Source organism: Ursus maritimus, unplaced genomic scaffold, assembly GCF_017311325.1.
Source record: "Ursus maritimus isolate PB19 unplaced genomic scaffold, ASM1731132v1 scaffold_32, whole genome shotgun sequence".
In the NCBI taxonomy this organism is placed as follows: Eukaryota; Metazoa; Chordata; class Mammalia; order Carnivora; family Ursidae; genus Ursus; species Ursus maritimus.
Genome location: NW_024425786.1, coordinates 6385736 through 6402236, shown reverse-complemented (window position 1 = coordinate 6402236; position 16501 = coordinate 6385736).

Below are 16501 nucleotides of genomic sequence, written 5' to 3'. Positions count from 1 at the left end.
CGGGGGGGGGGGGGGGGGGGCGTGGCCAGCGGCACCGCTAGACCAGGTGGCCCCCGCACCCCTCATATACGAGTCCTCAGTGATGCCCCGCCCTAAAGTGAGGTTGGGGGGAGTTTCACTCACCCACACACGCAGGCAAACAAGTGGGTAAGTATGACGCTCCGACCATAACGTGAAAGCAAAACAGGAAACGTTTTCAATAAAGTAGGTATTTCTCTCCTTTTTTATGATTTTATTTATGTATTTGCAAGAGAAAGCAAAAGAGAGAGAGAGCACATGAGCAGGGGCAGAGGGAGCAGGAGAAGCAGACTCGCCGCGGAGCAGGGAGCCCGACGCGGGACTCGATCCCAGGACCTGGGATCATGACCTGAGCCGGAGGCAGATGCTTAACTGACTGAGCCACCCAGGGGCCGCTAAAACAGGTATTTCAATAGCTAAATTCTCAGGCACCAAGCGCGCTAGGAAGTGCCAGCTGGGGGGAACTGGAGCGGACTCAGGAGAAGACAGGTCCGAAGTTGATCCACGGAAGAAGTTACGAGGACAGAGCAGCGGCCAGTGTGAATGGCAGGGTGAGTTCTGTCGGGATCCGGGATGAGAGAGGGGAAATGAGGCTCAGGCCCACGCAAAGGTTAGGACAGAGAGCGAGAGAAGGACAGGACGTTCAGCAAATGCGCTTGGCCTGATTTAGAGACGTCGGGTAAAGTAACGCCCAGGTTATAAAGTGAGGCCAAGCTCTCCTCTCGAAATCCCACCGCATGTCAAGAGTAAAAACACTGCATAGTAAAAACATCTCGGGGGCCAGATGGGAACGAAGTGGGAAATGAAACCAGTATGAGGAGCTGGAAAGTCATTGGGTTATAGTCGGCCCTCAAACAACGTGGGGTTAGAGGGGCCTCGACCCCTCCCGGACGCAGTCGAAAATTCAAGTAGAACTTTTGACTCTCTCAGAACTTAACAGCCTGTCATTGACCAGAAGCCTTATCAATAACAGAAACAGGCGATTAACAGCTATTGTGTATGTAGTATGTGTCCTATGCTGTATTCTTACGGTAAAGTCGGAGAGAGGAAAGGAAACGTCATTTAGAAAATCGTAAGGAAGGGAATATATTTAGGCCGCTGGACTGTATTTGTCAAAAAAAGTTCATGTGCGTGTGGACCAGCTCAGTTCACACCTGTCCTGCTCTAGGGTCGGCTGTGGTGTCAGAGTGAGATTAAAACATAATGCACCCCAGACGAGGAATACAGGTGTCCCCTGCTTTTCCAAAGTTTCCGTTATACCATTTCCCTTTAACCAAAGACCTGCATTAGTGCCTGTTTTTGATAACAGGTTGAGAAAGAAATCCAAAGAAGATTCTCACTTTTATGTGAGTGAAAAAGTGTTTGTTTCTCAGGGGGCCTTTCCAGAAGCAGCGCCCCGCCCTCCCCAGCGCTAGCGCCCCGACGAGCTCCTCCCCCGGGGAAATAGTCCAGCAGCGCAGCGTCTCGCTACTGGAGCTTCAAAAAATGTCCGTGAACATCTGTGCTTTAGCTTTATTGATTTTATGCATCTCTAAGCAAGAGGTGTCCTAAGGTATCAGAAAAGCCTAAGAGACGTTATTTTGGGGAGGGTCTGGGAACCCTCAAAAGTTTTCCTGTTGAAATGAATGGTCATGCCTTCTCTGCTTCACGCCGTTTCAGCTTACGAAAGTTTTCGTAGGAACACTGTACGTTCGGGTAGCGGGGGAGCCCTGCACGTCCTCCCACGTTTATTAGCTGTGCTCCGCAAGCATTTTAAAACGCGGAGGATGGCTGTGATACGAAACATTCGGAAAGCAATCAACATTTTATGCATCCTTGCTACTTCTTTGCACGTGCGAGGAGATGGTTCTGTTGGCCCGGGCAGGGGTCTTCGTTCTTCGTCCTCTTCTCCAAGCTGGCCTCTCCCTAAGGACGACTTCCTCCTTCATTCCTGGGCCCTGCAGTGAGCTTCAGGTGCAAAGTGGGTTGCGTGGGGGGGAGGGTAGCAAGATGGGGGGGGATAGCAAGATGGGGAGGGGACCAATGGAGGGACCGGCGGGGTGGACGGTGACAGAAGGAGCTGGCGAGGAACATGCGAGCTGCATTCTTATTTGGGTTCAAGTTTGCTTTGTAAAGACCTGAACTTCCTTATTTTAAAACAAATCTAATCTAGAACATTTGGGGACTTTGGGCGAGAGAAAAGCAGTCGATGAAACGGGACATTGTCTACAGAGAGAATTGCTGGGTACGTTTTGGAAAACTTGGTGGCGTCCCCAGCAGCCCTTTCTCCCTCACTGCCTCCGCCCAAACCGATGGGCCAATCCTGCCGGCTGTGTGGCTCTGTGGCTCTGTGTCTGGGACGCCCCCCCCACCCGGCCTCACTGACCTCTTCTTATATTTCTCCTGCCTGCTCCCCCCGCCCCTCCCCCACGGTTGTCGTGGAAACGTGACTCGGGAGGCCCTGCTGGCTCTTCATCCCTTGTCACCAGGCTCGCCTCCCCCATTCCGGGGGGCTGTCCTTGCAGCCCAGTCTTGCCCTGGCGGGTGGAGACAGCTTTGTAGAAGGAGCCATTCCTGGCCCGCCTCAACCGCCAGGCCCGCGCCCGTTCCTCGGCAGCCCACCTCCCAGTTGCAGAGAAGAAGTTCCCCGTGTCGTTAGTGTTGGGGCTCCCCGTTTAGTTTGGTTGAAGTGTGCTCACCTGATGTGGTGCCAGTGCTTGTTCGGCTGTGGGGAGCAGAGAGGGTGGTCTGCCAGCTCTCTTGGTCTGGTATTTTCTAGAAGGATTCTGTCCGGTAGCGTCGAGCCCGGGACCCACCTCCCGCCCCTGCTGATCGTCTGACTCGGGACACTGCTTGATCCCTGAAAGGCCCAGCGTCCTTGTGATCCGTGTTCAGGGTCTCTGTGCTCTGATTCCACCTCCGTGGCCTTGAAAGGATAATGTCCTCACTCAGAGGCTTGTCGTGAATTGAGTGGGCTGACCCTTGCGATGGGCAGAGAGTAAACGCATGGTGGGCACCCCTATTACATTGTTCTCAATTAGGTAAGGCGTGGGAAGCCCTCTCTGTGTGAACGAGAACGCTGGGCGTCGGTCCTGGTTCTCGTCTTCCTCTCTCTCTTGCCACAGAGCCCCTGAGACCCAAGCGGGTGCTCAGAAATTCGGCGTGGCTCCTCTCAGTGCCGGGGAGGTGGGACCGGCAGGTGGGCTCATCTGCACGTGGGGCTCTTGGCCTCAAGCTTTCAGCGGTCCCAGGCCGGCCCCCGCAGGCCCAGCCAGCCCTGCCTCTCCCCGCAGAGTACGGTCCCTGAGCCGTCCTGCCTTGGCATCGCCTGTGTGTTCATCTGCATCACGGGACGTTCCCTCGGGTCCCCTGAGCACCTGCACACCCCACCAGTCTTCCAGGGCCTGGTGCTCAGGAGCACATGGCAGGTGCTCAGGAAATATTTGTGGAATGAACGGACGTCCTCGATTCATGATGCTTGTGACATTCTCTCTGCTTTTTCCTTTGCGCCTATATGTGAAGGCTCAGCTCAGTTTACCTTTCCCTTGAAGGCCGTTTCAGTTCACGCTCATTCGTTCAACACACATTTACCAAGTGCCGACCTGTGCCGCAGCCAGGCCGGGGCTCCCAGAGGTGCCCAACCAGGACATGAGCCTCTCCAGAGAAGGAGCTCATGCCAGCCAGACCGCACTGGGGACACCTCAGTTCACAGCCAAACCCTCCAGTCGTTTGCTTTAGCCTCCACGCCTACCGCCCACGCGAGGCTCAGTGGTCTTTGGTCCCCTGACCCCCGGCTACAGTTGTTTGTGGCCTTACCCCCGTGACCACAGCTCGCAGCCTCAGGCCCTCCCCTCAGTCTACCTCTCGGGAGCCTCCAGACTCTGGGCTCCCTCTCCCCTCTGTGTCCTCCAGAGAATCAAACCCCATCCTCACTGCCTGGAAAAAAGGTATCTGACTCCAAAGACGAGAACATTCCCTGCAGAATCTTGGTTTTGAAAGAGCTGTCCAAACACCAAAACAAAAGTATCGATCCTTTCAACACACGTTGATGAAGTCCGGACTTCGTGCCAGGCCCTGGGACACGGCTGTGAACCAGAGGGACACAGCCGCGTTTAAGGATAGTTAAGTGGGGTTTTTGGCTGGAAGCCTTCCCAGTGAGCCTCGAATGTGGAGGCAGGAGGGCCCAGTGGGAAGAGTGTTGGTGTTTGTCAGGAACCTGAGTTCTGGGGCGCCTGGGTGGCCCAGTCGTTAAGCGTCTGCCATCAGCTCAGGGCATGATCACGGCATTCTGGGATCGAGTCCCGCATCAGGCTCCTCCACTGGGAGCCTGCTTCTTCCTCTCCCACTCCCCCTGCTTGTGTTCCCTCTCTGCTGGCTGTCTCTCTCTGTCAAATAAATAAATAAAATCTTAAAAAAAAAAAAAAAAAGGAACCTGAGTTCTGCCCCTTCCTGCCTGTGCTTTCTCTGGGCCTCGGGCTCCCGCCTGAAGAATGAGGATGATCAGACGGTGCGCGGATTTGACAGGGAGCCGGGTTCTAAAGGACTGCGTGGCTGCCAGTCTTCTGGAAGTGGAGAGGGAAACAGGACATGGTGGGCGGCACAGATAACTGCCCTCACCGTTTTGGGGTACAGAGCCTTGAAGAAGGGGCCTCCTCCTTGCTGGACTGGAGGGGTTTGACTTCCTACGGGCAGCCCATTCTGGGGCTTTGAAATCCTGTCCATGTCCATCCAGTGAGACTGTGCATTTTCATTGTGGCCAAATCATCCTCAAGGGTTGGAAGGTGGTTAGGAGGAGAGACAGGATGTTACTCTTTTTATATATAAAGCTATAGACACACAGTACATAAAACGGTTATACAGCATATATGTGGCATTAAAATTTCATGAGGGATGGTGATTAGGGGGAAAAAATGGCTGAGGACATTTTAGACCAATCTTAATGAAAAAAGTTTGAGGAACACCCAAGGCAAGGCGCAAGCAGCATGTGCCTACCATTGCCCGCACCCACCACAGGGCAGCAGCACTTCCCAGGCACAAGCTCTCCGCGAGCTCTGCTTCCCCTTCACTGAGAATTTCAAACTGGCACCAACACCAGGGGAGAGTGGACTCGGTGTGACCTTGGGGCCCACGCACAGAGGTTGTCCCCATGCCGCACAGCTGTGAGTGCACCCAGGGGGAGCCCGAAGGGATAGGAAGCGGGGTGAGAGATGTCAGCTTCTTCCCTTGGCCATCTGGAGCGGACCGTGCTCCAGGAGGTCTAGATTTGGGGACAGAGCCAGCCAGGTACTAGTCGTCCTCGAGGGCCCTTGAGCCCCTCTCTGCTCCACTCGTCCTGTGCTCTCTTCCTCAAGGTCCCGTCCCCTCTGTGGTGAGGGCTGAGATCTTCCCGCAGCCCCTCCTGGACGCCCACCTTCATATAGATGGGGCTGTGCGCTGGCTCTCCTGCTTCACCGTGGGCTTCTTGTCCCTTCCATCCAGGTGAGTGGGGTTTTCCAGCAGGAAGCACGTGGGGCAGCCCCTTTCCCCCGCTTCCAGTCCACCCTGATACCCCCAAGGCAGAAGAGGCTCCAGGAAAGAACTGGTGTTTCCCCTTCTACGAATTCGACAAGGGGCAGCTCTCAGACACTTTCAAGGTCCATAAAACACACGTGGCACCAATTCGAACTCTGTAAATAAGGCAGTTTCCTATTTACTGGAGGGAGCTCCCTCGCTCAGTTAATGAAAGACTCATTGCACGGGGCCTCTGGTCGGCCACTTTCGAAGTCAATAGAAATCAAGCTGGAGCCAAGGGAACAGATGTCCCACCCCACTCTCCTTCCCCTGTCCCAAGGGCGTGTACAATGTCCCAGGGAACACCAAGTCCCTGTCATTAAAGGGCTAACAAGTTCTTATTGACATGAAGGTGGGACCCAGTTTTCTAGCTGTTTCCCTCCAGCAGAAGTAAGGTAAAACTGGCCACCAAGAAATTCCTCTATGATTCACAAAGGCCTTGCCCAGAACTGTCCTTGTCACTTCTTTCCTCCTCCATTCTCCTGTTTTCCTGTCCCTTGGCTTAGGAGGTCATTGGTGCCTACAGTTTCATTCTTTGCTAAAATCTGTTTCCTAGCTGCTATGTACGTCTTCGTGGTTATTCCTGAGACCAAGGGCCAGACGTTTGTGGAGTAAACCGAATTTTTGCCAAGAGAAACAGAGGGACGTTTTCTGAGAAGCAAGAGGAAATCACAGATGTCGGGCCTCACATACTGTCTCTGTTTGCCAAGGAAACGCATGTCTGCAGGTGGTGTATCAAGGCTTCCTCCTCTGAGAAGGACTCCACCCCAGGCCTTGAGTGAGGGTGAGAGCTCTGAGGCTTTGGTGCCCCCCCCCCACCTTGGCAACTGGAAGACTTTGGAAACGTTAGTCTCTGATTCAGTCGAGAAGTGGTTGGCCCATTAGAACTCCGTTCTCTGATTCTGCATTAGCACCAAAACCCAAATGATGTCTGGATGCACTTCTTGAAAGGAAAACTTTTCAAGTGCTGTGGTTGAGGTAGAGGCCTGAATCCTCATCAGCACATTGGTTAGAGGATTAAAAGAGCTAGAAGTCAAAGCTCTGGACTCCATTGCCTTCCTGGGGAGGCGGCTTCCTCTCACCTTGTGACAGGGGGCTGTTTGTCAGCATTACAGCCTACAGGGGCGGCTGGGCAAGGGACGTAATTCTATGGAGCCAGCATTACTCTTACACCAAAACCAGACTAAGGACATTGCAGTAAAACCATAGGCCACTATCCTTCGTGAACATAGGTACAAACATATTAACCAAATTTTAGCAAACAGAATCCAATAATATGTTAACAGGATCATAAAATATCATGACCAACTGGAGTTTAGTCTAGAATGCAAGGTTGGCTTAATCCTCTCCACAATGATCTATAAATTCAACACAATTCCAAAGTCTCAGCAGGCTTTATGAGGGGGATAGAAATTGACAAGCTGATTCTACAATTTATGTAGAAATTCAAAGAACCCTGTAATAACCAAAAGTACTTTGGAAAAGATGCAGTTGGATGACTGTATGACCTAACGTCAAGACTTACTCTAAAGCTACCGTAATCAAAACAGTACAGTGTGCAAATAGATGGATAGAACACAATAAAGAATCCAGAAATAAACTCACACGTAAACAATGGATTTTTGACAAAAACAATTGAATGGTGACAGGATAATAGTTCTTTTTTTTTAAGATTTATTTTTATTGATTTGAGGGGGAGAGAGAGAGAGCTTGAGTGAGAGGGGCAGAGGAAGAGGAAGAGAAACCCAAACAGACTCTGTGCTGAGCACGGAGCCAGACTCGGGGCTGGATCTCACAACCCTGAGATCGTGACCCGAGCCAAAACCAAGAGTTGGGTGCTCAACTCATTGCACCACCCAAGAGCCCCATGACAGGATAGTATTTCTTTCTTTTTTTTCTTTTTTAAGATTTTATTTATTTATTTATTAGAGAGAGAGAGAGCAGGGGGAGGAACAGAAGGAAGAGCAGAGGGAGAGCGACAGGCAGACTTCATGCTGAGTGTGGAACGCCACCTGGGGCTTGAACTCAGGACCCTGAGATCATGACCTGAGTTGAAACCAAGAGTCAGATGCTTAATTGACTAAGCCACCCAGGCCCCCAGCATAGTATTTCTAACAAATGTGCTGGGCGATTATATCCACATACAAAGACAAAACAGAACAAAACTTCTATCCATACCTCACATCATACATAAAGATTAACTCCAAATGGGTCATAGGCCTAAGTTAAAACCTTACACTCTAAAGCTTGTAGAATCAAACATGAGAGAGAAATACTTGTGAATTTGGGTTACACAAAAACACCAAAAGCATAATTCATAGAAGTAGGTATCGATACATCGGACTGCTATGAAAAGACAAGCAGACCAGCAGAAAATATTTGCAAATCATATAGCTGAGAAAGACTCGTATCTAGATGGATTAAAGTATAAAAACCCCTCGAAACTCCATAACAAGAAAACTTACAATCCAATTTTAAAAATGGGCAAAAGATTTCGATACTTCACCAAAGAAAAAATAGATTGTAAATAAGCATGGGAAAAGGAGCTCAGTATTATCAGTAATTAGAGAAATGCAAATTGAAACCACAAAGAGCTACTCCCACACACCTGTTAGAATGCCTGACCTCACCAGGACTGACCACCTCGAGCATCGACGGAATGTGGAGACAGGAGCCCCTGCGTACCACCGTCAGGATTGTAAAATGCTACAACCCCTTTCCAAACCAGTTTGCCAGTCTCTTAAAAAGTGAACAATACACCTGCAAGTGAGCCAGCATTCCACGCCTACCTATCTGCCCGAAGAAAGAGCATTTGTCCATACACAGGCTTGTATGCAAGGGTCTGTACCAGGTTTATGTGTAAAGGCGCCAAACTGGAAACAATGTAAAAGTGGGTCCCTAGGTGAGTGGATAAACCAGTTGTGGTATGTCCATACAGCAGAGGACCGCTCAGCAATAAAAAGATATGAATGATGGAGAAGTGCTGCATATACATGAATCTCAAAGTAATTCTGGTGAGTGAAAGAAGCCAGACCAAAAAAAAAAAAAAAAGTACATACTGTATTATTTCAATTATATAAAACTGTAGAAAATGCAAACAAATCGGGGCACCTGGGTGGCTCAGTTTGTGAAGCGTCCAACTCTTGGTTTCAGCTCAGGTCATGAGATCAAGCCCCGAGTCGGGCTCTACACTCAGGGAGTCTGCTTGGGACTTTCTCTCCCTCTCCTTCTGCACCTCCCTCTCTCGCTCTCAAATAAATAAAATCTTTAAAAAAATGCAAAGTAATCTAAAGTTACAGAAAACAGATCAGTGGCTGCCTGGGAGTAACTTCTGGAATAATGGAAATGTTCATTATCTTGACTGTGGTGATAGCATCACAGACGTATGCATATGTCCAACTATCAATTTGTACCTTTTAAATAAAAGAAATGACTAATAAAAATATTTTAAAAATTCACATTGGTAAACCATGGGTCTCTAGGCGACTGTGCCTGTGGTGGGGAATTGCTGCGATCTTGGAAATCAAGAGGCCCGAAGTCTAGTCCCCACTTGGCCACAGACACCTTGTCCTGGAAGCAAGCCCCTGAATTTCCGGGATTTCTTCCCGTGTCCACCGCACAGAACAGCATTCCCTCCATCAGCCACCCCATGCAGGCGGCACAGCCCTGGAGAGCAGAGTGCTTGACGGCACGTGGCCTGTGCCTGGCCAGTGCTTCCAGCAGGTGCTCAATAAGTGCTTGTTGACTGGGTTTAATTCCCAGCCAGGTGACCCGGGGCTCCAAGCTATAACAGCCGCAGCCCCTCCCTGGGCGGCCTCGCGGCATTGTTGTTCTGAGGTTTGGGGTTCAGGCTGAGTCACCGCACATGCCCCGGTCTCGTGCCTCGTGTGAGAATCGAGATTAGCTGTTTGTACTTTGCTTGGTTAACACGGTGATCTCCATGCCTAAGCCCGGGAGCCGCAAGGACGCAACTCTGCAGATAGGGAAGGGTGCCTCGGTCAAGGTTCCTGGAAGGACGGGCGTGAGCCCAGATCTCAGGGTTCTAAGTACTTGATTAACAATCCTCCGTATGTGGTTCACTTGAATGAAGAAAACACGCAGCGCATTGTAACGACTCCATAACCCAGGCTTCTTTGAATTCAGACTGTGCTGTTCTCAGCTTCACCAAGAGTGACTGAGCTGTTCTAGAAGCCCAGGCTTGGCCGCCACTTCCTTGCCCGAACCCCACAGTCCCAGAACTTGGGACCTCGGTGATGGTCTCATCACAGGCCTCATTTTACAGATGAGGACCCAGAGCCCAGGAGGGGCGCTGGAGCCAGCCTTGTCCACGTGGGGTCTGGACAGCCCTGAGCTTCCGTGAGGCTAACAGCGCTCTTGGGCATCAGGAAAGGCTGGGGGAGGGGTCCTCGGGCTGGTCGATCGCACGGCTCGTGAGGTTTGGGCTCCAGTGGGCCACCCCCCAGGTGTGGGGCCACGTGTCTCCCAGGCAGGCCCTCGCTGCCTGCTTGGTAGCCAGTCCACTAGAAAACCAGCCCACATGTCAGTTAATTGTCCAGCGAGTCCTGTGCGGCTCGGGGTGGGGGGGCAGTATTCATGGAACTCTTGGAGCCCACTGTGGGGGTGGGGGGGGCATTGTTTGCCCTGCCTGTTCAAAAAATCATGGATTTCAAAACTGAGAGGGACTTTGTCTTAGTCCCTGTCCCTGGTAGGAATCCCATGTTCAACGTTCCTACCCTTGTCATCAGGCCTCTGCTTGAATGCCTTCATTGACGGGCAACTCACCACCCCCAAACACAGCCCACTGCAGCATGGGCTCTGGAACCAGACAGCACAGCTTTCAATCCCGGTTCTGCCACTCGGGTAAGTTACTTAACTTCTCTGTCTCATTTTCCAATCTGAAAAATTGGGACAATCATAGCACTTGTATCTACGCCGTAGCATTGTTGAGAAGATTCAGTGTGTCCGTGGGCGGGGAGGGGGCTCCTTGGCTGAGATTCTGTATGTCTGGCTCTGCTCTCCTCTTTCCCCAAAGATGTTCTTCTGAGCCCAGGGTGACCCACAAGGGCTGGAGGTGGCTGCCCCCGCGGCAGCCCTGCACCCCACTGGCCGACCGAGTGGATGTGCAGAAGCCCCGGGTGCCCCCGCCCCTCCGGTGGGAGCAGTCTGAGGATGCTCCACACGTTTGTGCGACTCCGGGGGGCGATGCCTGCTGGTAGCTGCCTCCACGACACACCATTTCTTGGCTGCTTTCTTACTCGGGGCTCATTTCTCCCCTCCCTCCCAGCATTTTCTTCCCCTTTCCAAATGAAAGACTTGCCCTGGAACCCTTGACTCAGGCTCTGCTTCTGGGGGAGCCCACTAAGTCGGCTTGGAGAGTGCCGCTTGCAGTGGGCGGCCCCAAGTGTGTGCGTGTTCAGTGGGAGCGATAACGGCAGGCAGCTTCCCCCAGGGACATATCCTTCCCGCATGGGTCCCCAGCCTTCCTGCTCGGAGCTCGGCCCTCCGTCCTCACCTTCATATGGCCCCCATCCCATGGTCTTGTCCTAGACGCCTGCTCGGCACCTGGGTGAGGACGGGCTCAGACATCACACCCCCTTTGTCATTCAGGTCCAGGGGAACCTGCCATCTCAGCCACCTTCTGTCCCCAGAGTCTGTCCCAGGCCACGTCCTGGTGGAAAGGGAGCCCCACTGATGAATAATGTCTTTGCCATCATTCCCATCATCGGGACGGGAGCCTCAGAGTGAAAGTCTTTTCTTGGGGATACAGGGTCTGTACTAACACAGACCAGTGGGTGCCAGCACCCTGGTCCTGCCTCAGGGTCACCGACAGCAGGGAAGGACCCAAGTGCTTTGCTTTCTGAGAGGGGCAGGTCAGCACCATTGGCCAAGGTTGGAAACAGGTGTGAACAGGGCTCAGGGCTCCTGTCAATTTACCTGGCTTTGCAATTAGCCTGTTTGCTTCCCGTGAGGGGACAGAATGTGACCAACCATGAGAGTCCCAGGCCCCACTTGTTCCCCTGCTGTCCCTGATCCTATTCTCAGTCTAGAAAGTCTCCAAACACCTATGACTCCTAGACACATCCTCGTAATGATCCTTTCTTCCCCCGGTAATGCTTCTTACAAAAAACAACAACAGCAACAACTTATAAATTTGCCATATTTCCTCTCCTCCTCCTTCTTTGCTGAAATATTTAAGAGTTAATTACAGACATCATGACATTCATCTTTAAAAAATAAAACCTTGTTGGGACGCCTGAGTGGCTCAGTCAGTTGGACGTCTGACTTGATTTCGGCTCAGGTCCTGATGTCAGGGTTGTGAGATCAAGCCCCACGTCAGGCTCTGCGCTGAGCATGGAATCTGCTTGGGATTCTCTCTCCCTCTCTCGCTGCCCATCCCCCTCCAAATAAACAAATAAATCTTTAAAAAAAAAAAAGCCTTGTTTTTATATAATACCTCTATTTCACATACGAAAATTCAAAAGGACTTAATGTCACCTAATAATGTCCTTCCCAGTCATTATTAAATATCTGTAATTGTGCCCAAAATATTTTTGTGTTTGCTCCTATCAGGCACCTGGAGTTGTTGTCAAACTTTTGGTTTACTTTTTTTTTCCCTTTTGTTTTTATTTTTGTATTCTTTTAACATGCATATCGTGTGAATTTGAACCCTCAAGCCAGCGGAGGACCGACCTGTGCTTCTGAATGCCCAAGGCTCATGTTTTCACCCCTCCTCCGATGTCTGAGACCTGGACCGTCAGGTTTCCTATTAGTGGGTGGACTTGCTTCCTGCTCTCCCTTTTGCTGAAGATCTTCTCTCCAGGGTCCCACTTTGGATAGGGGTCTCTATTCCAGGTTTCCCCCCTTGGCTGCAGAGCTGAGAGTAGGGAATCCTGGAGCTGCTGGGACCCACCCTGGGGGGAAGACTTACATGAGAACAAGACCAGCAGAGGGCAGAGCAGAGCTGAGGGACAATGAGCTCCGGGCTGAAGATATGGTGTGAGCACTGGGATCAGCTGCGCTCAAAGCCAGACCTCACCTGAATTTTCCAGTTAGGTAAACCAATAGGCTTCCTTTGCTGCTAAAACCTGTTTGATCTGGATTTGCTGTCTCTGAAAACAAAGAGTCTTGAATAAAATAGTTCCTTAAAGAGCAAAGCAACTCAGAGCAGTACTTCAGTGTCAGCTAGAGATTTAGACTTCCTCTATTGGCTTGCCCTGTAGTGTTTTCGTTTTCAAAGAGAAGCTTGTTGACCATAGAGAGTTTTTTTTAAGGTTTTATTTATTTTAGAGAATGAGTGAGCAGAGAGCATGAGCAGGGGAGGGGGTGGGGCAGAGGGAGAGGAAGAAGCAGACTCCCCGCCGAGCAGGGAGCCCAACACGGGGCTTGATCCTGGGACTCTTGGATCATGACCTGAGCCGAAGGCAGGTCCTTAACCGATTGAACCACCCAGATGCCCCTAGAGGATTTTTTTTTTTAACTCACAACCCTGAGATGAAGATCTGAGCTGAAATTAAGAGTCAGGCGCCCCCACCATAAACAATTTTTAATCTCTGATGGTGAACTTCTGACAAGAGCCCTACGAGGTCTGCTCAGGTAGGAAATGTAATAGAGAGATCACCGGCCTAAGAAACGGAAGACCTAGGTTCTAGATCTTGCTTTGCTGCTTCATACCCAAGACGCCTAGAGAAAGTTGCTTAATGTCCCTGCACCTCTGTTCCTCGTTCTTAAACATGCACCATATGGGTGCCATGCCTGTCTCGCGGGTGGGGATACCACGTCCTGAAGGATGAAGTGGGGCTCCCAGGTAGACCCGGGCTGGGCGGGCAGAGTGAGCAGAACATATGGCACCCTTGTTCTTGTGCGTGGGCAGTGGGCACTGCCTCCGATGCCCCTTCCACGAACATGGGGCCTTTTGTTCTTGACAAAGGCTAGTGGTCCCATCTAAATTTTCTTTCCCGGTCCAGGGCTCTGTTTGTCCGTCTCTGTCTGCTTCTAGGACGAGTGTGCATCAGGGGCGCCTGGCTGGCTTGGTCAGTAGAGCGTGCGACTCTTGATCTTGGGGTTGTGGGTTCGAGCCCCATGTTGGGTGTGGAGATTACTTAAAAATAAAATCTTTAAAAAAAGAAGAAGAGGGCTGTGCGTCAGCAGGCTTTTCTCATGTCTGCACTGAAGCAGAGGCCAACATTTGAGTGGCCCACCCTGGACCGGTGAGGGGTCCCTCTCCCCTCAGACGCCTCTGCCCACAGGCGTCAATTATGCTGCCAGGCGCGGGGCGAGGGACTCTGGAGTAGGGCCCGAGGGGGCATGTAACACGAATTCGGAAGGTGCTCAGGTCCCAGCACCCAAAAATTCAGCCCAGGGGTCTCCTTTGGGGAGGCTGCTGGGCTGCACCTCAATGTCCCCTCTTCTTCTTGCGGACTTGTTCCCTAGGCCAGCCCCAGGGGTCGGAAGGGCCAGCGAGAAAGTGGCTGGAGCCCAGGACTTCGAGTTGAGTTCCCACTTGTCCACTAAGCCGCTGTGTGTCAGAGCACACTCTCTGGTCCCAGTGTCCAAACCAGGCCCTCCAAGCCTCCCTGGTTGCTTCCGAGGTGCAAACAAAGATGTGTTGTGTCCCCATCGGAGAGTGTGTGTTTGCAAAGAGCAGAATGGAGGCCCCACGGAAGCCTGTGGGGAATTTCTGGGGAAGTCGAGGGCAGGAGTCCAGCCGTCACCAGCAGCTCATTGCCCACGACCCTCAGCCACGCTGACCCTCCCTCCCTCTGCACCGCAGCTGTCCCTGGAAGGACCCCGTGTCTGCAACCCCAGCGTCCCCTTGTGGGAGGCCCAGGGTCACCCGTGTGGGCTGCCTCTGTATGGCCGGGGCCCTCAGATGTCAGGGGGGCTCCAGAGGGGCATCGGAATGGCCAGCCTGTCCCTTTCAGCTGGGGGAGGCAGGCGCCTGGTGACAAGAGGGTGGACAGGAAGAGCTGAGCATCTGTCAGGTGTGAGGGTGCTTTGATATTCAGAAAGCAGGTGGGGGAGACCGGAGGCACCACAGCCCCGGGCAATCCGACGCCCGCCTTCTGAGTGAGAAGGACAGCAGTTCAGGGACACGCGCTGTGCTGGTCGTCGCTGATATGCCTGTAACTTACCCGAAACCTTTACGGCGTCCGCGTACCTCAGTTTACCAATGTGAAAAATGGGAGGGAAAATCTCCAAGGGGGCCCGCCATTCCCGCAGCGGCCACTGGGGGGCAGCACCTCCTCTGCAAACAGCCCGCCCGCTCGGCCCCCTCAGCCATCTTCCGCAAAACCTTGGCTTTCCTTAGTTTTCACAAAATGGCACCAACACAGAAGGCCTTGTGGAAAATTCTGGCACGGCTGCGAGACGCCCGCTGAGAGCGCCCTGGGACAGCTAGCAGGCTGTGTCTGAGGGATGCTGTGTTCCCCACGACCGCTCTGGGGCACCTTGAGGGCACAGAACCCATAATGGAACAACTGGGGTTCAGGGCCCACCAGGGGGGTCTTCCCGCTTCTGCCCCCAGACAGGCCCCCTCGGACCCCAAGGGGGCGGCTGCCCGTGACTTTCTTCCACTGACAGCGTGAAGCTGGTTTTGTGGCTCTTTGAGGGACGAAGTCTCTGTGCTGCCCCTGGGGTAGGATGTGCCCTTGAAGCTTCTGCCGCTGCCGGGAAAGAACGTAATGGAAACAAAATCGACCCCAGCAATTTACTTTAAAAAGTGTTCACAAGGACACTCTGAGGGAAACAACATCAGCCTGAAATTAATATCGCCTGAAGCCTTTTAAGATTTTTCGTTGGGTGTTTTCGTTTTTAAACTAAATTCAGCGAGATTCCTAGTGTGTGTCATACTGAAGAGCTGGAATCATACCTTAGCAGTAACACAATCAGACAATAATATTTATAGTTTCCAGAGAAGCTGTAAAAATGTCCGTGGATGGTTGAAAACTTTCGTTTTCAACCTTTCAATACAATTAGAATATAAGGGACTACAGGAAAGTGGAAAAGTTGGTCATGCTAGACGATTCCAGATTTTTCCTTCTTTCTTTTGTTGTGTTATATTTTTTTCTCATTATGGAGGTAATGTTCATTCATGAGGCAGGAAAATGTCATACGCTAACCCACCCAAGAAGATTCTATGATTTAAATCCTTGGTGTGGAAACTTCCAGATCTCTTTGTACACCCACACGAATGTCATGCCAGCCTGGTCTTCAGATGAATTCTTTAGGGTTAGACATTTACAAAATTCCCAACTTCTTCCTTTTTTTTTTTTTTTTAAGATTTTATTTATTTATTCGACAGAGACAGAGACAGCCAGCGAGAAAGGGAACACAAGCAGGGGGAGTGGGAGAGGAAGAAGCAGGCTCATAACGGAGGAGCCTGAAGTGGGGCTCGATCCCACAACGCCGGGATCGCGCCCTGAGCCGAAGGCAGACGCTTAACTGCTGTGCCACCCAGGTGCCCCCAAATTCCCAACTTCTTGCTGCTTCAAAACTGAGCAAGCCTAATGGGCTAAAATGTACTAAGAGGTTTAAAAACTTTAATAGAAAAATAATAATAATAAAAATGAAAACTTTAATAGAAGAATTTTACCTGCAAGTGTTCAGGGTAGCCAGTCCCTTCCAGGATCACTTCCTGGTGGCTTTGTCTCTCCCTCTCATTTCTGCTGCCTCCAAGGGGTCTCCATCAGGCCCAAGACCTCCACTCCCCCAGCAGCCCCTGGAAGGCCCTGGACGGTGAGGAGCCCAAAGTTCCCTGCTGGCCTGGTGGGCAGGTTGGCCAGGCCGGGTAGCTGTGGACACCTCCCTGAAAGGACAATTCCTGCCACCCCACCTGCCCCGGCCTCCCCGCCTTTTCCAGCTCCCGCCCTTCCCGCTGCTGTGCCGGAAAGCTCTGTCCCCACAGCCCTACAACACTCACGTGGCGGTACCGCGTGCCCCCACCTCCCGCCGCCCA